The following is a 27,391-nucleotide window of genomic DNA, read 5'->3' on the forward strand; positions in this document are numbered from 1 at the left end:
TTTGACAAGGATTGAGGAACAGAATTACAATCACCAGAGGACATCTGCTAGTTAGTTTTGCAGCCGACAGATGCAGAATTTCTGCATGCTTCAGGTGCCTTCAATTGCCCTTTTATGCTTCTTACCCATTTCATAAGTAGAACTGCAGCTGTTGAATATGCACACAGTCTGGCTCCTGGCCCAGGGTGGGTGAGGAGCAGAGATTGAGAAAACTCCACCTGGCTTTCCACTGGCACGTGTTAGTGTGGTCTACAGAAAAATCTGTTACGTGCTCTTGGGGAGCAATTCCGAACAAAGTAGATTTGTGTACTATGAGTGCTTTACAGGAAAAATTGTGTGGTCCAAATCCTTTCCAATAAAAATGATTATAAAATGGAATTCACATCAAAGAAAGGAGTGCGAGCATCCCCTCTGTAACTCTGAGCACTCTTCTCCAAAGCCAGGGCTTACCTTTACCTGCTTGATCTGCTACTAAGGAGCTCAGTTGAGCCACGAGAACTTTTGTGCTAAGCTTCACGAGCAAATATACTCACCATCTAACTGGTCCTTGTAGTTTGTTGTAACATTATCTGCAATCACTAGGGGAAGTCCTAGGATTTTCAGAAGACAAAATTGATCTGGACTTTAATGTGAGCTGCTGTAAAACAGAAGACAAAGAAGTACATTTTTGAAGAGAAAAAGATTTCAAAGAGTGTTTGTTTTCCAAACCTTAAGTTCATTGACCGAAAATGTTACTGTGAAAATGTTCATATGTATCTGTGCTGTGTTTGAAATTTTCAAAAGACCATAAGACAGAGACAGAGTCTCTGTGTGGTAAAAAGGCATAAGCCCTGATTTTGAATAAAAACTCATGCTCTTCCTGAGAAACTTCTCATTTTATAGGAGTGTTATCCCCTTTAGCTCATCTCACACAGAGGATGGGATGTCATTCAAGTACAGCAAGAGCACTCCACCTCTTCGCTTTCCTATAAACCACTTCTTCAGGGGACACTCTGCTGCTTAAATGTTAACACAGCAACAGGAAGCCTGTTAATTTCTGTCCCACCTCTGTCTTCTTTGTAGATTTTTCCAGAAGCATTTGTAGGGCCTCATAGCCAAATACAATCCCACAAGGGAGCAGGGCAGCCCCAAACAGCAAACACCTTCCTGAAGATAGGTATGGGCAAGGCCTTGACAGAACTTGAGCCTACAGGCAGAGTCAGAAGCAGACAAGAATGTGAGAAAGATGGCAGTTTCCATTCACCATGGGTTATTTGCTGGTGAGGTTGGTTTACCAGGTGACCACCTGGCCAAGGTGATGAACCTTGATCTCTCCTGTGTGGATGGACAGGAAGAAGCAAGGATGGGGCTTTAAACTCAGCCTCACTGATTCAGAACAGATGATTCAACAAGAAGAAAAGGAAGTCAGGAAGTGTATGTTGATGTTCTGCCTTGAGAAATAGATGGTCAGCGCTCCCTTTCAGATATGGCTTCTTTCCTGAGGTGTTCCAAGGGTAAGAGAGCAGCAAAGCATTTTTCCAGTAAATCTAGATATAAAAGTGGAATGCAGTGTTTAATTAATGGTAAAATAATTTTAGATGCATTTTGGTGCTGTTATTGTGCACCTTTGCCTTTGGATATTGCAGTATTATTGCTAATCAATTCACTAGAAATGGTGGAAAGGACAAAGGAGTGGTAAATGTCTGATATCAGTGGTTCCATTTTACCTGAATATGGACACTTAAAATTCACAATTTATTGTAAACTTAAAAACTTTTTTTTTTTTTTTCCCCTTTTTTCAAATGCTTGCAGTTGTTGGAAACGTGCAGATGTGTTGGAAATAGTGCAAATAGTGCACTCCTTTCCTGTAAAGTATTGGATATTCTCAGTCACATTCTGAAAGTGGAAAACTTCTGTTAGATAACTAACTAGTTTTAGTCTTCACTTAGGAGCGCATGTGGTCATAATCACAATCTCTTTGTTGGTGTATTTTCCCCTAGGCTGAATTCCCATAGAGCGTCTCTATGGCCTTCAATTACTCAAGAGTGATTGTTTCATTACCTTTCCTTTGTAACATGTCAAAGGCCAATTTTGCAGTAGGTCTGTGATAGTTTTGTGCCCTTATTCTTAGAGTGGTTTCACTTGAGACACGGCCAGCTGAGCTGACTAAAACTATTATGTCCAGAGAAGCTCAGGCCAAATTTTTAACTTCTAAGCATCCACAACTGTCATGGGTAGATTTTCCATGTTTTCTATGGGTCTCAAAAGGAACCTGGAATATATTATTCTTAGGTAACGGTCAAGTCTCTGTAGCATCAAATAAAACTGAAAGCAAGTTTTACTGATGGTACTTTTTAAACCACAAATGTGTATCCTGCAACACAGACGTTAACACCTCTTACACCTGATTCTAGTGTTACAGGTTTTCTTCCCCTTCTCCACCGGTAAATCATCTTGCTTTGATAGCTTTTGTGTTCCTGTCCAGTGCTGCATTGGACCTGCCTAGATTTGGCTGTTACCAGCACAAACAGGCACTCGCTGACTAGCATGCCTTTTAGTAAGAGGAGTCAGCAGCACTTCAGTGAACCTACGCTTCATTGTGGATGCTGCCAAACAGATGGCATTTAACTATTGCTGTAAGTGCAATGATCTGAGTGTAATAGTAACCTCTAGTATTCCTTTCCAAGTTAAAGCCAAATCTGAATTTATTTTGAATTTAAAACTGAGTTACAGTTTTGACTTCATATTTTGGCTGTTAGGATGGTACGTTAGTACTTCCCTTCAAACTTAACTATTTGAGTCTGAGCCCAGGAATTAGTAATAGTATGCAGCACAAGTTGTCTTAAGCCCAAAATAGCTCCAAGGTACATTCAGCTGATCAAACTAGTCAAATGCATTGTTTTATTGAAAAAGCATAACTGCTTTTATGCTCCTTCATGAACTTGGACTAATTTTAGAGGTAGAAGACGAATTAGCAATTCACACTGCATGTTTACCAGATGCTGTTGTCAAATGTGAAAGAAACAGCAACACAGTAAGGCTGAAAACAACATTTGGAGATCACCTTGTCCCTTCAGTATTACAGACTAAGTCAGACAAAAGAAGTGATATATTTGTTCAACCCATGTCATTATTAAATTAGCCAAGCTGAGAGTATAAACATAATACCGTACAAGAGTTTTGCTGGTATGGGTTCCAGTTACCATAATTTAGCAAAGAAATTGAGTTATTCTGACAGCTGAATTGAATTATTCTGTCTGGCTGCTTGTGGTGATATTTTCCCAATACTGAACTCAGTTATTTGTAAATTACACAGCTTATTTCCATACACTTCCTGAGACCTTCAGATGAGCATTCTGCAGAAGATGAAGACATATTTTTCATGTAAAATTATGTATGCCTTTATGTAAGCCAACAGGTATGTTCTAGAACAACCCACTATCCCAATCACTCTAGAAGGGTTTATTTTCATACCTGTTTAGAGTAAGACAGGGAATGATGTTGAGTGCAGAGGGCCTACCTTGCCTTAAATCTTGGATCAGAATACAGTCATGTTCTTTCTTTCTTATTTTTGCCCTCCCACCAGAAATATGTAGGCTTGTGTTTTTTAAGCCATACAGTGAAACGTCTTTAACAGAAAGGACTAGAAACCAACCATCCAAGTTTCTGAGTTTCTAACTATCTTATAGCCTATCTAATCATTAGGACATTCCCCTCAGGAAAAAAGAAATCTGAAAACAAAGATGAGAATCCCATCAAGATTAAGAGACAAGTAAGATTGTTTTCTTTTCTAGGACCTACAAAAAGATAGCTAATATGTCTAGCTTTTTTTTTTTTTTTTTTTTGCATTAGTATCTGTGCTTGCATATTATGCAAGGACCGCTGCTACTTGTTTTTTATAAATATAATTGTGATTGACAGTGAAAACTGAACTGCGATTTAGCAGATCCGTATATTATTAGATATATGTTACTTTGTTTTGAGCTCTCATTTTGCTGCTAGAATGGCCACAGGGGCTGTAGCCATAAGTAAAGGAGATGGGTAGAATCCAGTCAGACAGCAAGAGATTGAATAAACTATTATTAAATCTGGCTGGAAAAACTGTTTGAAAATACTATCTGAGATTTCAAATACTGTTACCATTTTCACTGTTGTTTCAATTGGTCCTCTGTCGTTGCTTTCCAATCCTCTTTCTGTCCTGCGAAGGTTTTCTCCTTCTGTGTATTTTTTTAGAGGATCATTTCCTGCAGCATTAGACCATGCCTATTGCTAAAATATTTGCCTGAGAGCTTTTGCTTCTCCACTGGGAGGACACATCAAAGAGTTATCATCTAATTGATTTTATGTTTTGTCTTTTACTTCCTTGAAAAATGAGGTCACAACACAGGAGAAGAAAGAAAAAAAAAAAAGCATACTCAAGATAAATTAAGATATAGCCTTTAGCTTCTCTGAGTCCTGTTCATATCTACTGTGAACCTTTTGTTAGGAATTTTTTCTCAAAAGATGTTTGCTTAATAGGAATATTAGGATGGATTTTTTTGTTTTGTTGTTGGGTTTTGTGTTGTGTTTGTTTGTTTGTTTTCCTTTGGTTGGTTGGTTTCATTTTACCTAAAGTATAATGAGATTGGAACATTGAAATACAGTGACATAGCTCACAAGTATACAGAGATTGAATAAATTGTCCAGCTGAAATGGGACACTATGAAATTCTGCCAGGATTTATGGTTAGGCAGATTCTATTCTCTTTGTAGTTCAGGCTGAAAAGCTAACCACTTGACTGAAAGCAATATGGATTCCCTGTGCTGCCTTTTCAGAAAATGCTTAACTCAAATCAGTCAATTTCTGAAAACTGAAATGGGCATATCTCCAGTTATCTTAATTATGTTGTTGAATGTGAATCTTTACTATTCTGTGTTACTGTGTGAATGAACGGCAGGTCAGAGTTGTAATACTTTCATAAGTTTATGAAGTACAATACCCAGGAAATTGAACTGAATTTCCACATACAAAAGTGAAGACAAAGGAGGTTGATGTATGTCAGCAACATATTGAAAATCCATTATCTTCTAATGATTTTTTTGTTGGTTATCAAAATGCATTTAAGTTTGCAGTATATCTGCTGAGAGCAGAAATAGAACAGTGCAGTGGAAAGAACAAAAAGAAAAAAATTAATAAAAAAAAAGCCTGATTTCAATGAATAATGGTACTTTAGCTGTAAGACAGTATCTTGAAAATAGCATTTTGAGTGGAAGAATCACCGTGAACTTTAGGAGCTTGGGATATTATTTCTTTGGTAATTGTTCTAGAAGAAAATTCTGAAATCTGTAGGTTTTCATAGATAAGCCTGTTTAGCTTCAGTTACTACACTTAGTGTTTCCAACACAGGAAGAAATTTGGTTAATTAAAGCATTACCTGCAGTTTCACTCATCTGGTTGCAAAATGTAATGCATTAGTTGACTAACTGTCTACTCCTGTATGTGGTAGATCCTCACATTACAGTGCAAAATTGATATAAATGGAATAGATATAATTTTCTACTGTTCTATGTTTGCTTTCAATTAGAGATAACTGATTTTTTCTAGGACACTCTGATAGGCAGCCAGCTGTGATGAAAGATTGTTTGTATTATTTTTTGAGTAAAATAGCATTTTAGTGAATTCAAGCTGTCTTTCACAAGGTATTTAAACACAAGTGAGCTGGACTGAGCTCACAAGACGTGTCTGCTAGACTTGATGCTTTTGACAAGTGACATGAAGCAGTTACTTCACCAATCAAACTAACAAAAGTTAAACAATTTGTCTGCCAGTGTACAGTGTGTGGAGAGGAGTAGCAGCACTGGTGGTAGCTGGTACAGAAAAAAGGCCCATACCCATGTGACTGATCATGTGTTGGCTGCATCATGAGCCCAATGCTGTAACTGATGTCCTCCTCATCATGCCTTCCTCCTTCGCAACTTCCATAGTCTTTATTATTGCAAGAGAAGTGGCATTTTTGCACCTTGCATTGGCAGGATAAGGAAGTCAGTTGGAAGGATAGATGATTCCTTGCATAGGAGACCAGCGCTGCTATTGAAGGAAACAGAGCTAAGAGAGTTGTGGATGCCCTGTCCCTGGAGGTGTCCAAGGCCAGATTGGATGGGGCCCTGGGCAGCCTGATCTAGTACTAAATATGGAGGTTGGTGGCCCTGCCTGCAGCAGGGGAGTTGGAGCTTGATGATCCTCGAGGTTCCTTCCAACCCAAGCTATTCTGTGATTCTGTGATTACTGGGAAAGCCATAACTCCTTGGCTATGATAGAGGAAGGGTGAGCCTGAGCTGAGCATCTTCACAAAGAGCAAGAAAAGATTCAGCAAAGCCCAACTTCATTTCCACACAGCTGAAATGTCTGGCATGCCTAGGCTGTACATTTGCTTTCATTTGCCCTACAGAAAATTGAATAATAAACCTGAAGGTACAGAAGTGTGATGGGATTTGACTTTTCTATAATGTAAGTACATGGAACTGCTATTTCAGAGAGCAGCTCTAGTCACAGAAGAGCTATTCACTCTAAAAGAACTATCAGCTGACTTTGACAGAAACTTAGCTATATGCGGATGTATCTAGATAGGTGTATTCTGGAACATTTGTTTCAGCATGAAGAACAGGACAAGCATCTGATTGTTAAGGGATTTTACTTCTCCACTACAATTATAAGTCTTTGGTTTATTGCAGTTGTTGCACTTGTTTCTTGCAAAGGGAGTAGAAATTTGTGTTCACGTTTCTGATTTACATGTATGGAAATTAATCTTCAGAAGAACCTCCTACCTGTTTGGCATTTTTGTGCCTCTGAAACTTACATCTCTTTTTCTAGTATCTGTGTTCATGGTAATGAGCACTAGCCAAATCTCTTTGACTCAAGGCTATTTAAGACAAGATTGTGCCATTTATGATACCATGCATTGTGTCAAAAGTTACTTTTATTTTGTTTCATTATTTTTAATTCTTTATCTTCCCAATGAAAGTTTATTTCAGAATCTTAGTTTTCTTTTTAAAGAGTTTCTGATTTGGGTGATATAGCTAAAGCTGAAAAAAATAATAATAATAATAGACTTTACAGGTTTAATATGAGGTCTGAATAACAGGAGTAAAGAATAACTTCTGAAATTGCAGTATTTTTGAACTGTTTTCATGACATTACTTCCACTGGAGTCTGATGCTTCTGAGTGCTTAGAATTGGCTGTGTTAGCTCTGTTACTTTACAGAAGTTTATTCACAGAAACATACAAACAAAATAATAAAAAAAAGTCTGAGTACAAACTTGTAGGGGGCAGGAGGTGTTACTTCTGAGGCAGTGGTACTCTCTAAGGGCTTTCTGTGGATGCCATTGGGTTAAGCGGAAGATCTGCAGGCAGAAGTTGCCAAGATGAACCCATGAATGGCCTACTGCTTGTGGTTCACACAACTGTGAAGCTATATAGATACGACCATTCACCACTGTCAGAAATACCTGTGATATTCTATGCAGTACTACACGTACATTTTCTGCAGTACTCAGTGCAGCATCTCCTTTTTTCAGTCTCACTTGCTTTTTTCATGTATGGTTAGAATCCAAATAAACATCAAAAGGAATTGTATGGTGGTTTTACATCCAGCCTTCCTGATATTTTCTGTGCATTAACATATAAGATTTCTAATTAAAATAAGCTCATCGTGTTTTATTCTGCTATGATAGCTTGGGGATTTGGTAGCTGTTTCATCAGCATGTACTGCACACATCTACTTTCTCTTTAATAGGCAGAGTTGAAGTCAACTAATTTTCAATGCTGTGTACTATATGACATTCCTGGAAATAATTTCATGAAGAAACAAAAGTTGTGGAACCTTTAGGACTAATTTCCCTCTTTTAGACATGGGATTAGCCTGGATATTGTTTGTACTGTTCCCCAAACTCTGGCCCAAGAGGCACATCCATCCCTGTGCAGACCTGAATGCATTGTTCTGCTATAGGCCAAAGCCCAAAACTTGTCAATCTAGACCACAGAAATATGTTAAGTGACTAATTCTTCCTTTGTTTGTTTTCCAGCTGTATTAGTTGCTTTAATGCAAGTACCTGTTCCATCAGATGACCTTGCTTCACTAGTGGTCCATAACAAGCTACAGTATTAAAGGTGTAAGTGTGACTTTCCTTGTTTTTATCCTATTAAGAAAGTAGTTTACTGCTCACTTAAGATCTGGCAGTCTCATCATGATTCAAACTGAAAGGCTTGTCACTGTTCTAAATATTTCAGGTAAACCTGGCCAAGTCTGAGTGCATGTCAGATTTACACAGACTTGTCAAAGCCATAAAGTTAACGGGCTGGAGAAGAAGAAATCTTCATAACTGCATAATCTTGCTATGTGGAGATCTAACAGGGTAGAAAACAACACTTATATTAACAGACATTATTTTTACTGAAACTCTCTCTTTATAATTAACTCCAGCTGAGAGAAGAAGGCATTCCAAGTCTGGAACCATATTTATTGTACTCAGGTCTGCTATCAGTATTTTTCTCTTGATGTTGGATTACAGAGCAGTTAAAAAATTGGAAAGAAAAAAAAAACGGTATGAAGGCCAGATTCTTAAATCCAGAGGTAGTCAAAAACAGAAAGTGCCCTGATATCTGAAATGCTGAGCCTCTGGCAACTTTCCTTTACTTTAAAGGAAGCTGCCAGAGCTCAGCACCTGAAAATAAGGTCAGTTATTGAGGCACTTCGCTAAGACCTGATGATTCAGAGACTAGTACCTCATGCTGTTCCCCTTTTGGGGTAGAGAATACTCTGAACAGAAAAAACGGAGGCACAGCCTCACTCCTGTCAAGCAGTGCATACAGGAAAAAACGAAGTCTCTCCATGTCACATAATCTGAATGTTGACATCTGATTTACTTTCTTTATGCTGAGGTGTTTTCAGTTGTTGTTTGGTTTGCTTTTTGTTGTTGTTGTTTTTGTGGGGAGTGTTTTTTGTTTTGTTTTTGGAGGGAGCGTGGTACTAAAATCAAAATACTAAAATATAAACACTGAAACAGAAAAAGATCAATTTTATCAATGTTGTGATTTGAAAATTCAGTTTTCGGACCACTACAGGGCAAGTTTCCCTTCTACTGGCTGGTCTGCCTCTGAAGGTGATAATAAGCTAGAGGGAAATGAACTTCTACACAAGTAGATAGGAACAGGACAAGGGAATTTTGAAGTAAAGGAGGGCAGATTTACATTAGATATTGGAAACTTTTTTACTGAGAGAATAGTGAGATGCTGGCACAGGCTGCTCAGAAAGGCTGTGGGTGCCATGTTCACAGATGTGTGTTAATCCAAGTTGGATGGGACTGTGGGCAATCTGATCTAGTTCTTGATCTAGCAGCTGGCAATCCTGTCTGCAGAGATAGAGTTGGAACCTGATGATATTTGAGATCCCTTCCAACCCAAGCCATTCTGTGATTCTATGGTCTCCATTCTTTTTTTTGATTTTTATTTTATTTTATTTATTTATTTATTTTATATTCTTTTGTCACATTCAAGTATAAATGTTGCAGTTAGCTTTGTTCCTAAGCAGCAGCATGTATGTGAGATCAGGAGACTTCGTTAAAGTTCAGTTTCCCTCTCTTAGAAATCTCCCGAGGCTAAATGTAGTAGTACCATCATGGGTTCTGTTTGACAAATTAAAGGTACTGAAAGTAGGGAAAATAAAAAAGAATTTCCAGCAGTCCTGTTAACCTGCATCTCTGCGACCTTTCATTTTCTTCTGAGCTACAGCATGTATTTTTTATCACATTTGTATCTTAATTTTGAGCCTTCTGCCTGTCCCCTGCACAAAGCTGTCCCATGGTAAATGCTGTGCTGGCACTCACATTAGGACACTATATTCAAGAGTTCTTTACTGAACTGTGAAAATTTGCCCTAGGCAGACAAATGCCTCAAGGCTGAGCTGCAGAAGGAGACTTGAACAGTCTACAAGGCCATTTCATGACATTGTTTGTGTGTTCCCAAACTGGCAGTTAGAGGAGCTTCACTCTGGAAACACTCCAGAGTTATGTCCAGTTGCTCCAGTGATTTCAGGTGGTTTTCTGTCAACAAGCATCAAGAAACCCAGCAGGCAGCTGGGCCTACCTCTTACCTACAATGTGCCTCCCAGGCCTGCCTCTTAAACCTCCTATCAGCATGCTCACGTGTCTGCTATAGCTTGCCATGAAGACATAATTTGCATAGACGTACCTGCCAAGTATTTTTCCCTCAGAAATCGATTCATGAGCTTGCTGGATTACTCTATGTGTGTATGCTTGTGTAGCTGACAGTTTTAGAAATGAAAAATCTTCCCCAGAACCCAGACACGGCTGGTAAACAGAAAGTAATGCAAGAAAATGGTAGAAAAAATATTGTTTTATTGTCTCCTTTTTTACTTTTCTAGTGTCTTCAGTCTAATAGCCCAGGGCGATGTTTTAGTGCTCGTGAATTCAATACCCTTGAACATTTATCAGTAGAGAGCAGGAGCCTCTCAACAGTTGTTTTACTGGAGTTGAAGAGCAAGGGCTATATGAACCATTCCCTTCTCTAAATTAGACTAGCTCCATTGTTAACAGTGGTGGGAACTTTGTGAAAAGCTCATGTGGGGAAAAAGCAATATGAAAGTAGTACTGTGGTGATTGTGCTTCTCCCAGTGAACAATTTATAAAGCCATCTCTGATGACATCTCAAAAATGTGATGAAAAGGGAGAAAAAAGCCCTTTTTATAGTTATGAACAATCGAATTCATAGAAGCTAAGAATTGACTACATGGTTTAATAATGATAAATTATCAAAATTGTGTTTTGGTCCTTATAATAGTATGGTGTATAGTGAAACCATAGTTCGTGTCATAGCTCACACTATTATTATTGCCTTCATCTAAAACTTTGAAAATTTTTGAATGTGATTCAACAGCTTTTCTACACAACTTACTCCAGTTCTGAATTGTTCTTAACATAAAGTGTATTTTTCATTATGCATATTTCTTATTCTTTCACTTTTCACAATGTAAGAGGTATGCAAAAACAGATTATTCCAAAGCCCAGTCAATACTTCTCATCTTCTCAATGTGCATGAAAGGAATATATTTTATATAATTGTAATTTGCAGTAAGGCAACAGTGTTCTCCAGCTATCCAAATCTAATCTGAACACAAAATTCTATTTAACAGAAATTCTAGCAATCATTTTATAAGCTTAGAATGTTGTTTTTAATGTTGCTATCTTGACAGAAACTTATTGAAACGTATTTTGTGTGCATGCATTTTTTAAAAAGATCATGAAAAGCAAGATACAGAAATATGTAAAGGTAGAACTGTAGCAAAGCAATCTTTTGTTATTCTTTCTTAATTTCAGTGCTTTGTTTCCAATTTTCAGTAGCAAAAACTGGAAGGAAAAGGAATGCAAGGTTGACTGCTATTAGTGTGTTGTTAGATTTATAGGTGATAATCTACTAAAATGCAGCTATAAGCAGTTTGTTATTTTCAAAATTACTTCAAAAATATTCGTTTCTCTGTTGTCAGCCCCAAAAGAATGTGGTTACATAGATGTTTATATCAAGAATAACACTTCAGTTTTTACTGACCTTGTACTCAAGGAAAATTTATCTTCATTAACTTACAATCCATAAGGATTTTCACAAAGGATGGTACAGTATAAAAAACTCTTGTGTTAACTTGAAAAATGTTGTAAGTGATCTCTCTCAGTGAACGTTTGTGTTGATTGCAAGAATGTGAATTAAAGCATACAGAAAATAGATGCCTGTTACATGTAATTCGGCAAAATAAATATGTGTTATATGCTGCCACCTTATGGTAGCATAAGCTAATCGAGTCTTCATGTAACTACATACTCCCGTACAGGAAGAAATTACCAGAAAAATAGGTAATATTTTTCCTATCAAGAAGGTCAGGTAAAGTCAAACATTCTGGATGCATTTTGTGAATAAGAAAAGTCTTAAGTGTGAAAATTTAATTAAAAAACAACAACAACAACAACAAAAAAAAACCTGAGTGCTGAAAAGGATTGTTTATCCATAATCTCAATTGATATTGATAATGTTCCACTAAACCTCAATATTTTTTATCCTAAGAGTGAGCATGGTAGATGTTTAAAAGGTCATAGGGGTGCGAGAATATGGAGACATTGCTATTTTTGGCAGATTTGGTATAAGAGATGTTTAAGGGGTATCTTTGATGCTGCAGTTTAAACACGTTGGCATTCTGACAACTTTTATGGACAGAAGGTGATGTTTATTATAGCCACCAGTGTCAGAACACATCTTTTTATCTAAGTGTCTACTTATTTCATTTTTTAAGCAGTAAAACTTTATTTCACAAAATACATAGTCAAACTGTATGTTGCTGTAGGATAACATGATAATGTATGTTCATAAAACACCTAGAAGGAAAACTCATACAGATTTAACATATGTTTCAGGTGTTCCTCAGCACTGGATAGGTAGAAACTGGGAGAGAATATGGGGCTATTGCTTCAGTACATATGTGCTTGCCCCATTCCAATACTCTTCCCTAAGCTCTTGCCTTTGACCCTAATCAGATGAATCTTTGAGTTATTCCTATGTTTATTGTGGAAGTGACAAGTGGTGTTCCTTAGAGGTCAGTACTGGGACAAATGCTCTTTAGTATCTTCATCAATTACATTGATCGTCAGATTGAGTGCGTCCCCAGTAAGTTTGCAGATGACACCAAGCTTTGTGGTGAGGTTTACACTCTTGAAGGCTGAAATACCATCCGGAGACACCTATACAGGCTGAGCAGTTGGCCCAGGTGAACCTCTTGAGGTTTGGTAGAGCCAAGTGCAAGGTCTTACTCCTGGGTCATGGCAACCCCCACCATCAATGCAAGCTTGGGCATGGAAGGGTTGAGCATCACCTGCCAAAAAGGACTTGGGGGTACTGGTGGATGGGAAACAGGACATAATTATAACAATGTGCCCTTGCAGCCCAGAAGGCCAACCATATCTTTGGCTGCATCAAAAGAAGCATGGCCAGCAGGGTGAGGAAGGTGATCCTGCCCCTATACTCTGTACTGGTGAGACCTCACTTGGATTACAGTGTCCAGAGGTGGAGTCTACTTTAAAGTATTCTACTTTAGTAGAATCTGTGGTGACAGGACAAGGAAAAGTGCTTACAAACTTGAAGAGAAGATACTTAGATTGGATATAAGGAAGAAGTTTTTTACAGCAGGGATGGTGAGGCACTGAAAGTTTGCCCAGAGAGGTGGTGGATACCCCATCCCTGAAGATATTCAGGGTCAGACTGGCTTGGGCTCTGTGTAACCTGATCAAGCTGCAGATGTCCCGCTTGTTAGAGGGGAGTTGGATCAGATGACCTTTAAAGGTCCCTTTCAACTTAAACAATTCTGTGATTGTGTGAAAAGCAATTAATGATTATCTCTATTCTTAATAAGAACTAATATTGCAGATCTGATCCCAGAATGCTGTAATGGAAGAGTAGTAGATGTGCACCTTTTTATTGTATATAGTCAAACTTTGTTGTTTATTGGAAAACAGTCTTACTTATTTATTAACAGCTTCAGGTTTATTTACAGGACAAAGGCAAACACACAGAAACTCTTGATGCAAAAACACTCCCCTACTAAGTAATTTTTTTGATTGTTTACTTTAGTACTTCCAATAATACAAAATACAGAGCTCAAGTGCTCTGTTGATGAAGATGTCAGGCTGAAAACATAAAAGTTTATATGAGTCTGAATCCATGTTCTAAACTCCAGCTGGAAATGGATTTCAAATTGACAAGTGTAACAGCTGAAAGTATGTGCATTGCTTTGAAATGTCCAACTTTAGATAGTCTCAATAACCTCTAGACTCTTAAAGATAATAGGGTAGATAAAAACGGAGATTCTAAATTGTGCAGAGCTTTATACTGTAAGTTATCATATAGCAATTTCAAAATCAATTCAGTGTTGAACAGGAAGCCAATGTAATTCTGTCAGAACTCAGGTTTCATACAGAGGCTTCCTTGTGCATGCTAAATCACAGCATCTGGATTTTTATGCATAGGAAGAAATTGCATTTAGGGGAAATATTCAGAAAGTCATGCAGTAATGCAGTCCTATATGCTAAGATATTGAGAAAACATATGGTAGTGCGTGCAGTAATGGCATTTTGTGAGATTTAGCTTAGTAAAGTTCCAAGGTCGTATCCTTGACTGTTACTTACACAGTACATCAATTTGTCTAGAGCAGTATTTCCTACTTCAAGAATCCAGCTATTATTTTCATTGCTTTCTTTGTATAGTTTTGCCTTCCAATGGTAAGAGAAAATTTATTATGTATGGTGAAAAGCTTACATTTTCTTAAAATTAAGTGCAAATATCTTCTCAGAGCTGCTTGTATTATCGAGGTTTTCTTAAAGCTATTTCAGACAAGTTTGATGTTCAGCATGTGACGCTACAGAATTTTAAAGAAAACGAAGAAGACTGTAACAGATCTCGACTAATGCTAACCAACTGATCAAAACAAGAATTTAACTAAGAAAATGTAAAATTCCATTATAAAGTGTGCCAATTGACTGAGATAATTTCTGTTATATACTACCATTTCAGTGCAATTTATCATAACTGTGTTTTAACATTTCTCTTTGGCTCCATTCTGGATGATCTTATTCCAGTAAGTGAAGGTGGAATATACTGTTCCACTCACAACTGTGACTGAATAACTCACTGTAATTAGGACACATAATAATGATGAAATTGTAAGAAGTAAAATGCTCACTTCATTACTTCATAAGCATTTGTCTGTTTTACCTCCATCTCTGTCTTTATGTTTGGAGTGAAGCTTCTCGAATAGGTTCTCTATCTAATTGTAAAGCTACTTTCAATTACTTTTCAGAGCAATAGAGCAACTTGAAACTTTCTGTTTTTCAGAAAACTGGATATCACTTTTTGATCAAATTTAATTGCGCTTGTTTCTTAATGCATTTATTCCAGCTGTGTTGAGCACTATTGAATGACACTAAAAAAGCTGAAACATCTGTCCTTCTAAAATACTTTAGAAACAGTCAGTGTATGCAGGGTTCTTTTGTGCTTCTTTTTTTTCACAACTTGTTATTAATAAGTTGGGAAGTTATGTCTTACTTTAGAGTGACTATAGCGATTCTATTGAGTTTCAAAAGAAATATGCATGTTTTTAGATGGCACTTAGAGCAGCAAAGGCACACAGTTCTTCATTTTTTCTTTCTAATCTTATCCTATGAAATTCAAATAGTAATCAAAAGTAGCAAACGTGCATGGACAGTTAAAGTCAGTATTAGTTTCTTTTTCAATCAGCTAATACCAGTGAATTGTGTAGACTTTTCTCTTCAGGTTTGTTTCATATAAAAACTGGTCACTGATATTTTTGTTTAAATCTCCTTTTAGAATTATAAGCAAGGTCAAAGGAGTCATTTATTTCTTTAAAATACTTGTATTATTGTAGACTGCACCTCAGTTTGACATAGAAGAAGATGTAAGTATTCTGATGAAACAGAAGTTTCCCAGCAGTTATGGGGGTGGATGGGTGAAAGTTTTTGCATAATCATCTATTAATTTCAACCATTTTCTCCCATGCTAGTTCTTAAATGAAACTGGAGTTGAGCAGAAGGATTTAAGATACTCAGACTGTCTTTATGTGACAGTGGTATATAAGCAGTATCACTTGAACATGGTGACATATTTTTTGAAGACTTGAAAGCTGAAGATAAAAAATTTTGTTTAAGATAAAGTGTTATTGACTATACGACAGTATTCAATGATACTAAAAGAAAATGCTAATTACCATTGAAGTGACAGTGTACAGTCCACTGTAGATCACATAACATAGACAAAGGTAACAAGATCTTAATTTTTTTCTAAGAGCTGATATAACTGAAAAAGCCTCAAGAACAGTGTTGATTAGACCCATAAATATGATGAAATAATATACGTAGACAGCAAAATTGTTGTGCAGGAATACCATTATCCTGGAGCACAGAGAAGGATCTGTTCTACTAAATCAGATAATAGCAAAATGTAGACTGGGTTTTCCTTCCTTTCCTCCTTTTTCTTCCATGATGAGAAGTAAATACTGGTAGCTCAGTGAAAAGAGTGTTCCTGTTTAGGAAAAAATGTTCATTTCCCAGCTCTACAGATGAGTAATGGAACCTTCATTTCTTGCATCCTGGGGAAGTTCTGCATAGTCAACATATATAAAGTATTGTTTGAGAAAGAATAAAGGGGTATTAGAAAGACAAAGAGAGACACAAACCTCAAAAAATTCAGGCGGTACGTAAGAAAATGCACCTCAAAATAGGAGGCATGGTTCTGGTTTCTAACTTAAGCAAGCATAAATTGCAGTTGAGCAATTAAGTTGCTTCCTTAAGTTAGCCTGTCCGCACAAAGCAGAATTTGATAATCTTTTGTGAAAGGCAGTGACATATCCCTGTTGAGGTTTTCTGTAGGTGTGTGTCCTGCTCTTGAATTGCTGATCTGAAAGTCTAGCAATGTGCAGACCACAGTGAACTGACTGACTTTAAATACAGTGATATCCCTCTGGAATAAGTTTCTGACCTCAGAGACAAATTATTTTCCTTACATCACTATCCTTTCATCAGTCTTGAAATCTTGATAATTTTGAAAATAAGTTAAAAATTGCTTTGTTTTATGCCCATTAAACTCAGTGCAAAATCTCACATTCTTCTCTTTATGTGCTGAGTTACAGTAAGGATCAATGATTTAAGCTTCATACCAGTGCTTCCTGTTTACTTCTGAAATCTGTGTGTTCTATCAAATTTCAGGCTCTGCTAAACATGTGTTACAAAGGACTACAAAGTGTCTTTAGACAGATAGACTTTAAATAATAGACAGAAAACTAAGATGGTAAGGATTCTGAAACATACTGACAGATGGTGAGGTTAATATATGCCCTTCCATGATTTCTTTTCATACTGTCTTTGATGGCTGGTGTTACTTCAAGACATTGTTTCCACTAGAGATAATGGCTTATGGCAAAGAGTTGTGCTGCCTTAATGGAGTTGCAGAGGCTGATGATCACGTTGTCACTGAATGAGTAACTGTCATCCCTCCCTGTCTCTGTCACTCCTCTTGGTAACAACACTGTGTAACATTGGAATTCTCTTTCAAGGACAAGAATATTTTTAATTCATTTCATTCTTCCTCTGTGCACCTGGATGTGATAGCAGAAATGAAAAGCAATAATATACTTAAGAAATCTCTCTGTCAAATAAGCCTTGAAATAGCATTCATATGCTTCTCTGCTGGCCTGGATGAACAGGTGTAAAAATAACCTGGTTAAACATGTTATTTCACTCTCTACTATTTACTTAATATTAAATCCTTCTGTACCTCTGTTCATAATAGATTTGGCCTTTTTCCTGCAGTTCTTAAAAATAATTCCCAGGAGATCAAAGGCATTACATAAAGGCACATTAGGAATTCTTATTTTGGCCAGTAAGATAATTACTTTATCATTCCTCCATCCCTGTGTTTAATGCAGTGGTTATACATTTGTACATTAATCACCATGAAACCTCAGAACTGAAATGAAGAGAACTGAAGAAAGAATTCTGCTTAAAGTGCACTATTGCCGTCCTTCCAGCTTTTGTTGCAAAGACAGACAGACATGAAAAGCTTGCTTTGAAATTTGTACATATTTTATGCTCACAGACTGGTCTGTGGTTGGGAACTATCTGCATAATGGAAGGACTGACATGTTGGGACAACAAAGATCCTATTTCACCACTTAGTGCAAAGACAGTACAATAGTGGGATGGAGTCCAAGTGAATGCCCCAGAGCTGCAAAGAGGAAACCAAATGCTGTGCACTGTTAACACTGTACTGACGTGTTTTCCAGTTTCTCTGAAATTTGCTGATAAACATGAAGTTAGATTATTTATTTATAGCATTTAGTTAAAAATGCTGAGAGAGTTTACTGGTACAAATGTTACAGACTTAAGAGCCGAAAGAAGAAAAAAATAATAACGTACTGTTAGCATAACTTTTACTTTAATAATTTTAAAAATCTTCTGCTGTCATTGGTTCCTGCTTCTTTAATTTCCTACAATCACAAAACCCTCCTTTTTCCTCTTGTGAAAACCTTACTAATAAGAATTAAGGAGAAAAGATTCTGTAAATATTGCATGTTCAACATTCTCGCAAGGTTCTCTGCTTCTTTTCCTTCCAACCATTTCCCTTACCACTAATAAAAGTTTCTGAGGATTTTATGAATAGAGCACATTAGTTATAGTAGCTGTAAATTCTTTGCAAATGCATAAGAAAGGATATATTATGTTTAAAGTTGTTATTTTTTGTTGCACCTATGCTACTTTTATCCCATGGTACCCTGTTGAGTGACTATACTGCTAACTAAATATTATCTAGCATTGCAGAAGAGTTTTCCAGGGAAATCAGTTGCATCCCTTGGCTGTACAAATATCTGGTACTGCTGATTCATTTTTAGCTCATTCTTTCCATCTTTCTCTCTCTCTCTTTCTGTAGTAATCAGGTCGTATCACACCTAAATTCACAATTCAGAATGGACAAGCACCATTATGTAAATAATAGGAGTGAGGTCTGTTCAGTCTTGAGAAAAGAAGACTGAGAGGGGACCTGATCCAGGTCTATAAATATCTAAGGTGTGGGGGGCAGAATGGCGAGGCCGGACTCTTTTCAGTGGTGAGTGGAGACAGGACAAGGGGAAACGGCCGGAAACTGCAGCATAGGAAGTTCCACACAAATGTGTGCAAGAACTTCTTTACAGTGAGGTGACGGAGCACTGGAACAGGCTGCCCAGGGAGGTGGTGGAGTCTCCTTCTCTGGAGATGTTCAAGACCTGCCTGGATGCCGACCTGTGCGACCTGCTGTAGGGAACCTGCTTTGGCAGGGGGGTTGGACTCGATGATCTCTGGAGGTCCCTTCCAACCCCTACAGTTGTGTGATTCTGTGATATATATTTATTTAAGAGAACTGTCTCAGAGTCATTTGTCAATCTTGCAGTTTGTAGAATGCTATCCTTTAGTTTCAGCTTTAGATTATGGTAACCATTAAACGCAATTCCCAAATCTGCTTAAACCCACTCTATTAGTCTTGAGTTGTGTGTTTTCATTCTACCCAGGACTACAGGTTCTCCAGCATTTTGTAAGAAAAAAAAAATGTGTTCTGTAACATACGTTTATTGGGATGTACTGCTGAGGCCCTATCAGTCACAGACTGTCAAGTTAGATGTGAACTAAAATTTGTTTTTTCTGTAGAAAAAGCTGCAATTATGAGAAGCCATACTTAAAGAATAGCTCTAATATTTGTTAACCTATAAGCCTAACATCTATTAATGTCATGCAATTATTCCATGTGAACGAATACAGGATTTCCCCGGCCCCAGAACTATATACATGTATGGAATTGCCCCTGTCCTAGAACTGTATGCTGTATATAGCCCCAGAATTGAGTGCATCCAAAGTTCTCACAATTTACTGTTTGTGGTGCCTATTGTTTCCCTGTTCACAAGCCTGGGGGAGCTTTTGTTACAGGTGGTCCCTTTATTCAAGCCTCTGTATGGTGCACTTGGTGCAACCACTGAATTCTGTAATTTGCCCTGCTGTGAAGTAGTGATTTTTCTTTCTTGTATTAGCATTGTCCATAGAAGAGGTTAAGCGCAAGTATAACACAATTTAATTTAATTATTTGTAGTGTTCATTTCCTGCATAAGAAAATCACTAGACTGTAATATGATATATAAGCAAATATATTAGTATTATAGCCCAGGTTTTGTGTAGTAGTGAAACTGAACTGTAAACAAGAGGTCAAACCTTATCCATATGTTTGATTTCTGGAGCGTGTATGTTCAGTAGCTGCTTTCCTTTGGGAATGATAAAAATAATGGCACTGCTGAGCAGGTTACAGGAGTGAAGCCAGTAAGTTAAAATTATTCATGTAAAGGTTTATTGAATCAGACTTGTTTTACTGCTACACAGTTTTCTAAATGCATAGGGGAGGAGTGCAGGAAGAAGGCAGTGGAAATCAAAGCCATATCTTATTTCTCTTGAATGTTGAAAAAGATTTACTATTTCAGTTAGAATATAAACATGAGTTAGAACTTGCGCATAGAAGGACAAACCAGACTCTTAACCCTTGTGAGAGATTTTTAGTAGGAGAGAATTGGTCCAGTATGTAATTTTAGAGGAACTTTATGAAACACTTTATTTTTTCTAGCACGCATTTTTACTTTTTAATGTGTTGGATCTCCCTGTTCTCAGCAGCTTAAAAGCTTGTTTCATTATTAATTTTAAGAAATGAATCTGATTGAGGTCATTAGGAAATACTGTGACATGGCTGTCACACAAAATTATATTTTGAAAGTTAGAGAATAATTGTTTAAACATCATTTAAAAATTCACTGAAAACCATGTTTTTCAGCTTCATTTTTCAGTCAGGAGTAGCTGCAGTTGACTGTGCAAATATAGTCTGATTTTGAGTATTCAATGGGACTTTTAAGTTATTGACATACATTTTGTGCAATCTTAAAATGTTTTTATGAACCTGTAGATCAGTTGTTTAGGTCCCACTGATGACTGATGAAATTAGTAGACCAGCATGACTTTTAATGTGTCCATGCTAATGGAGTAGTTGTTACCTTTCGTATTAGTTTACAATAACAACTGCCATTTGATTAAAAAATCATATAAATTACATCATAATAAGCAAATCAATTTTGTCTTCATGGATGTGGGTCTGTGAAACCCAACAGTACAGCAAATACTAACATTTTGCCTGTAAGTGTTCAAAAACATAAAATAAATGAGGCATGGCTATTGATTGTCTTTGGCCTACATTATCTGCACAGGAACTATTAAGAAGGCTTTTCTATCTTCCTTTCATGCCTCATTTTCTCATTCTATCTAATGAAGAGCTTCACTTAGCTATAATGTGCTACTGTCTTGAAAGTACGTTTTTATGGCACTAAAAAGCTATAGCTGTACATTATGGGCTTTTTACTGCAGTGTTTATTGCTATGTTGCATTGTATAGAATAATAAAATTTTGTACTGCAGGAGTTATTTGTTTAATTAATTTTTACCTTTAAAAGATATTTTGTCCACTCTAAGGGCAGCTTGGAAAACTGACTTCAAAAAGCACGTGGTCAGCAGTAGTTCTGGACATAGAACAGTCTGTAGTGCATAGTTGTGGAAGGCTACATTCTTCTTCCTTTGTAGGTGTTCCTAAAATTTCACTGCATAGCTTAGTGAACTACAAGGGAAAATGTTCCTCCTGCAGTAATAATACTTGATTTAGCTTCTACTTTCTTGAAAGCTGGTAAAACTGAAAATCTTGTGGCAAATCATAGTAGGAAGCATGAAGTAAGTTCACAGAAAAATCACACTGAAAATGAATTTTAAAATTAATTAAAGTGTTTATCATGATCTAAAATATTTGGTCAAAATATGCATGATATGAAATGGTTCAGCATTCTAACTGTTGGAAGTGATGGCAGTTACCCTTCAGAGAGCATTTTGACTTAATCTGCACATTAAGGACTATTTCTGAAGGATCTGTAATTTTTTAGTGCTCCCTAAGTACCTATGTAAAGTGTCCTTCAGCACTGAATTCTGAAATTTTAAACTGGTAGGCTTTTGCTAGAATTTGCAGGATTTAAGGACTCAATCTTTTAATCCAGCAATGGACCTTCATCCAACAGAAGATTGTATAATGTAATCAGAAATGAGCAAGGAGAGGTATTCAGAATTATAAATGAAGTCTCCTTCCTCTGTTTTTTTTCCTCTTCAGAGAACAGCTTTGGTGTTACTAGGTATTTTATCAGCATAATTTCTGTGTTAAGATGAATAAAAAGCCTATGTGTTTGGTTGCACTCAGCAGATCTTGAAATCAAACATGAGCCTTGGGGTTTTTTCTTGTACACATTATAAAACCCCATCTCTACACATTTCTAAGAGGATGAGAAACAAATCTTCAGTATATCTGATTTTTATCTGGAGCAGTGTGGTTTGGCTTGCATTAGGCTGGTTTCCTAAGAATGCAAATTTTAGGCTACTAACATAAATCAAGGTCTCAGAAATTTGAGCTAGATACTTACCCAGGGCTCTTAATTGAGCAAGTTTCAAGTGCAGGCAATTCACAAGGCAATGACCATGAGTCACTTATTCAGTAACAGCAACGAAGTTTTATCATGCATAAACTTCCCATATTAAAGCAATATGGTGTTGGTACACATCGGTTTTTCTGTATTTTCTTTCTTATACTTCTTTGTTTTACTTGCAAGGCCATGGACTTTTTTGGTAGTGATTTCTTTAATACTGTAGAAATCAATGCTGAATTTTCTTGGATCTTCCTAATCTATGTACATATGCACGACAGTCACATTTTTGGAGAACAAATTGAAAGACTACTTGTTGCCACAAATAAAGCTTTATAACTCTGCCCTTGTAATGAATAAGCTTTATGCATGTTCAGGCATAATATAATCATGAACTTCAATTCCAGTCTCACAAGTTCTGTTGTAGGTGAAGTTGTATTTGTTTGTCTAGTAGATTTTTATTACTAAGAAATTTGAAATAGCTGTATGAAAGGCTCTAGGATCCTGAAACTTCATCATAGCTAGGTCGTGCCTGTCAGATTTGTGTCCAAGTTGCTAAATTAATTCAAGATAGAAGTCCTTTATATCCCCAATGATATCTGCACTTATTTACCCAAACAGTTTCTGCAAGTTATACCAGCATTTCCTGTCTGGCTTGCAGTGAAGTTTGAAAGCTGTTAATCATTATCCTCTGAGTGTCAAGTTATGTACTACCTCAGTTGTCTCACTTGCTCAACAAACTGATGTACTTTTCACAGCTTTTTTTCTGTAGATCACATTTTATAAACCTTTCACTAATGTTTTTTCTTTCTTGAATTCTCCCTACTTGTATTTTTTTTGTATTTTTGTTACATTTCTTAAATACTATCAAGTGTCAATATACAATGACAGCTGTGTAAAAAAAAATTCAAATTTAAAATATAAACTTTATAATAATATTTGAAGTACAATTTAAACTTAGAAAAATATACTGATGTCTTTGCTGCTGTTTATTAGGGAAAATTCAGGTATGTGAAGATAGAGCTGGAAATGAAATCTTGCAAAAAATGGCACTATAAGAAAGACCTGTACTATAGACTATACTATATCTTTCAGTTGGAGAATCCATGCTGACCTTCTCTGATGATGTTCTTGTTATTCATATGGCTGAAAATTGTTTTCAGGATTAGATGTTCCATCCAACTTGTAGTTGCTTGGGTCCTTCTTGTTGCTCTTCTTGAAGACAGAAGTGGCATTTGTTTTTTTGACCTTTGGCAGCTCTTTAAATTTCTATGATTCATTAGAGAATATCAAAAATGACCTTGTTTTAATATTAGCCACCTCCCTCAGCACTCAGAAGTGCATCCAATTAGGACCCTTGGATCAATCCCTGTAAAATACTTCAGAATCTAGACTACAACTCTATCTGAAATCATTTTTAGCTTTTTTCAGTTAAATACTTCTTTAAATGTAGGCACAACTACTACACTGACTGCAGCAAATGCTAAAAGCTGAGCAGCACTCTCAGAACATCACTATTACTAAAGCAGTTGAAAGCCTGAGACATCACTAGGAAATAACTTCTGCAAAAGTGCTCTGGTATCTCTCAGAGTTGTCACTAATATGGGAAATATGAGAAGCAAACATGAAAAATACAGATGGTAAATGCACGATAAGCTTATTTTGCTCAGTGAATGGTATGGCGATATGAATTGTGGATGAGAAGAAACTTTTCTGTCTTGTTTTATCTGCTTTTTTCCCTTGAACAAGAGAGACTCTAGTCATGACTACTTTCAGTAAGCATCCAACACTTTACTACACTGGAGATTCAGGCAGCATTTGTGCTTTTCCATTGCATATTCCTAAATAAAGGTGCAAGAGCTGTCTCTCAGGATATAAAATTGTTATGATATTGTTCCCCTATATTCAGCACTAGTGAGGCCGCACCTCGAGTACTGTGTCCAGTTTTGGGCCCCTCACTGCAAGAAAGATATTGAGGCCCTGGAACGTGTTCAAAGGAGGGCAACAAAGCTGGTGAGGGGTCTGGAACACAGGCCATATGAGGAGAGGCTGAAGGAGCTGGGAATGTTCAGCCTGGAGAAGAGGAGGCTCAGGGGAGACCTTACTGCTCTCTATAACTTCCTGAAGGGAGGTTGTAGTGAGCTGGGGGTCGGCCTCTTCTCTCGTGTCATTAGTGATAGGACCAGGGGGAATGGTTTCAAGCTACGGCAGGGGAGATTCAGGCTGGACATGAGGAAGTATTACTTTTCAGAAAGGGTGGTCAGGCACTGGAATGGACTGCCCAGGGAGGTGGTGGAATCACCGAGCCTGGGGGTGTTCAAGGAAAGATTGGATGTTGTGTTGAGGGACATGGTTTAGTAGGAGCTATTGGGAATAGGTGAACAGTTGGACTGGGTGATCTTTTAGGTCTTTTCCAACCTTAGTGATTCTATGATTCTATGATTCTAAAATGCAGTGATGGGCCATGGCATGAGGTTTGAAACTGGATGGGTTTTAACATGCTTTCCAACCCAAGCTTTTCTGTGATTCTGTGATTCTATAATCATTCTGTAATTCACGCTGAAGTTGGGAAAGGGCAGAAATAAGTCCAAATGTTGTGTTCTGTGAAATTTATGAAGATAACATGTAAGGTACGAGTGCAGTTTCTCCTCTAACGCTTATCAGAATAGACAGTGCAGTTTTGATGTAATTGCTTGCAGTTGTGGCATTAATAAGAATTCTTGCTGCATGTTTTTGTGTTTTTGTTTGTTTGTTTGTTTGTTTTCCCCACCTGTCTCCCCAACCTACTGCCAGTAATAGTAAAAGCTTATAGTTGAGACTTTCCAGATCAGACCGGATGGAGCTCTGAGCACCCTGATCGAGCTGTAGATGTCCTAACTCGTTGCATGGCAGCTGGACTAGATGACCTTTAAAGATTATTTCCAACTCAAACAAGTCTGATTCCCTGATTTAATATCTGTTTCACTGAGCGCTTAAGCTCCATATTGTAGCATATTTTCACAGAATCACAGAATCACAGAATCACCCGGGTTGGAAGGGACCCCAAGAATCATGTAGTTCCAACCCCCCTGCCTAGCAGGGCCACCAAACATACACATTCAGATCAGGTTGCCCAGAACCCCGTCCAACCTGGCCTTGAACACTTCCAAGGACGGGGCATCCACAACCTCCCTGGGCAGCCCGTTCCAGGGCCTAACCACTCTCCTAGTAAAGAACTTCCCCCTAACATCTAACCTAAATCTTCCCTCCTTCAACTTGGATCCATTTCCCCTAGTCCTGCTGTTGTCAGCCCTTTTGAAGAGTTTACTCCCCTCCTGGGTGTAGGTTCCCTTCAGGTATTGATAGGCTGCAATGAGGTCACCCCGCAGCCTTCTCTTCTCCAGGCTGAACAAGCCCAACTCCCTCAGCCTGTCCTCATAGGGGAGGTGCTCCAGCCCCCTGATCATCTTAGTCGCCCTCCTCTGGACCCTTTCCAAAATCTCAATGTCTTTCTTGTACTGAGGGCTCCACACCTGGACACAGTACTCCAGGTGGGGCCTCACAAGAGCCAAGTAGAGAGGGACAATCACCTCCCTGTCCCTGCTGACCACCCCTCTCCTGATGGAGCCCAGGATCCCATTTTATTAGACCCCTTATTTAATGCAAGACTTCAGTTGCACGGATTCAGGCTGCATATGTGTAGCTTCCATATCAGTGTCTCACCGAGCTCCTGCTGCAATTTCTCAGGTTATTCATTTATTTACTTACACAGGAACTCATTTAGTTTTATTCAGAAGTTATTTCCAAAGTGCTTGTACTACACAAGAAAGCACTTACCAACAGTGCATTGCCACACAGAGTTTCAAAAAGTGTCCTTATGATGTAAGAGTATTATCTATGAGAGGGTTATAAAGATTTCAAGGAGAAACAATTTTAATCCAAAGAAAAGCATTTTTAAAAAATATACCCAGCTGTCTAAAAATCCAGTATATGTCACTTTCCTACTCTATTATTAAAAACTTCATTTTTCAGAGTACCTTCAGTGTTCTTTTTTCAGAAATTTCAGAAATCCTTGCATCTGAGGTACTAATCCTATGGACAATATTCTTGAAGCTGATTTCTAACAATATCATTGCCACATCAAACAGGAATTGACTTTTCAAAATAAGAAATCTCAAATATGGAGCCACTCTGCTTCTGAGTTGTGAAGGAATGAAAATACATTTTGTGGTAATAAGTAAAATCTGTTGTATTACTGATAGGGTATCTTGTTTGTTTGACTGTTTTCAAACTAGAGGTTGTAATTTTAAATTGTGTTCAGAAAGATCATGGCTTATGACACCTAGCAACTACAAGTCATCTGATTCTTCTTTTAGAATTTCAGTGAGTGCCTCCATGCAGTCAGTTTAAGAAAATAGTTAATTTCCAAGCTCAGTACCTTTAGAATCCATATGTTGTCTTGATTAAGTCGCAACTTGGTTCTGCATTTCAGTCAGGTAGAGTCATTCTTCCATCCTGTTATCTGAAATAGATATGTATACCTGGCATCCCGTCAAAAAGCGTACCACTATTTTTAATGTAATCAAAATGATAAATATATATACATTGTTAGGTGAAACCGTGCTCCATTTAATACATATATATTGAAAAATCAATTAAGGCATATATTTTCAGCTGCTGGTAAGACTCCAGGGATGTCAGGCAGCAGATATATGCAGATCTGTTAACTGGATAATAGCTTAATAGTAGATCTAGTGGTGATAGCTCCCATTTCTGCAGGTACCATCTTATTTTCTCTGTGGCACACAATTAAAATCAAGCCTCAGCATTCTTTGATTACCCTGAGAAACTAAGTTTCTCTATAAATAGTCCCTTTGGAATGAATAGGTGCTGTTTAGTAAGATTAGAGATTGGCTGTAAGCATTCCTAGGTGTGATAGGATGTACCTGTATCACAGCATAAAAATTGAAATGTTTCACATTTCAATTCTGTTTTGGGGGGTTTTGTTTGTTTGTTTGTTTGTTTTTAATTTGGGTGCTTATCATGTCCTCAACTCTCTTGTCATGTTTCTGATTTGTAAGATATTGCTGACTTTTCCGCTGAAGTGATAGGACTAGAGGGAATGGCTTCAAGGTGCAGCAGGGGAGATTTAGGCTGGACGTTAGGAAATACTACTTTTCTGAAAGAGTGGTCAAGCACTGGAATGGACTGCCCAGGGAGGTGGTGGAGTCACCAACCCTGGAGGTGTTCAAGGAACGTTTGGATTTTGTGTTGAGGGATATGATTTAGTGAGTGCTATTGGTGATAGGTGGATGG

The 27,391-nt window shown here is 37.5% G+C and overlaps 1 protein-coding gene across 4 annotated transcripts in view; it reads left to right on the forward strand.

Annotated features, from left to right (window-relative positions):
• LINGO2 (leucine rich repeat and Ig domain containing 2) overlaps positions 1 to 27,391 on the forward strand; it is a 472,070-nt gene that overhangs the window by 222,205 nt on the left and 222,474 nt on the right. For all 4 annotated transcript variants that reach the window (XM_048931033.1, XM_048931038.1, XM_048931037.1 and 1 more), the window contains exon 3: positions 8,041 to 8,127. The gene's annotated coding sequence lies outside the window, so the exon portion shown is untranslated. The remainder of the gene's footprint in view (positions 1 to 8,040; positions 8,128 to 27,391) is intronic.

This window comes from Lagopus muta, chromosome Z (assembly GCF_023343835.1).
Source record: "Lagopus muta isolate bLagMut1 chromosome Z, bLagMut1 primary, whole genome shotgun sequence".
Classification (NCBI taxonomy): Eukaryota; Metazoa; Chordata; class Aves; order Galliformes; family Phasianidae; genus Lagopus; species Lagopus muta.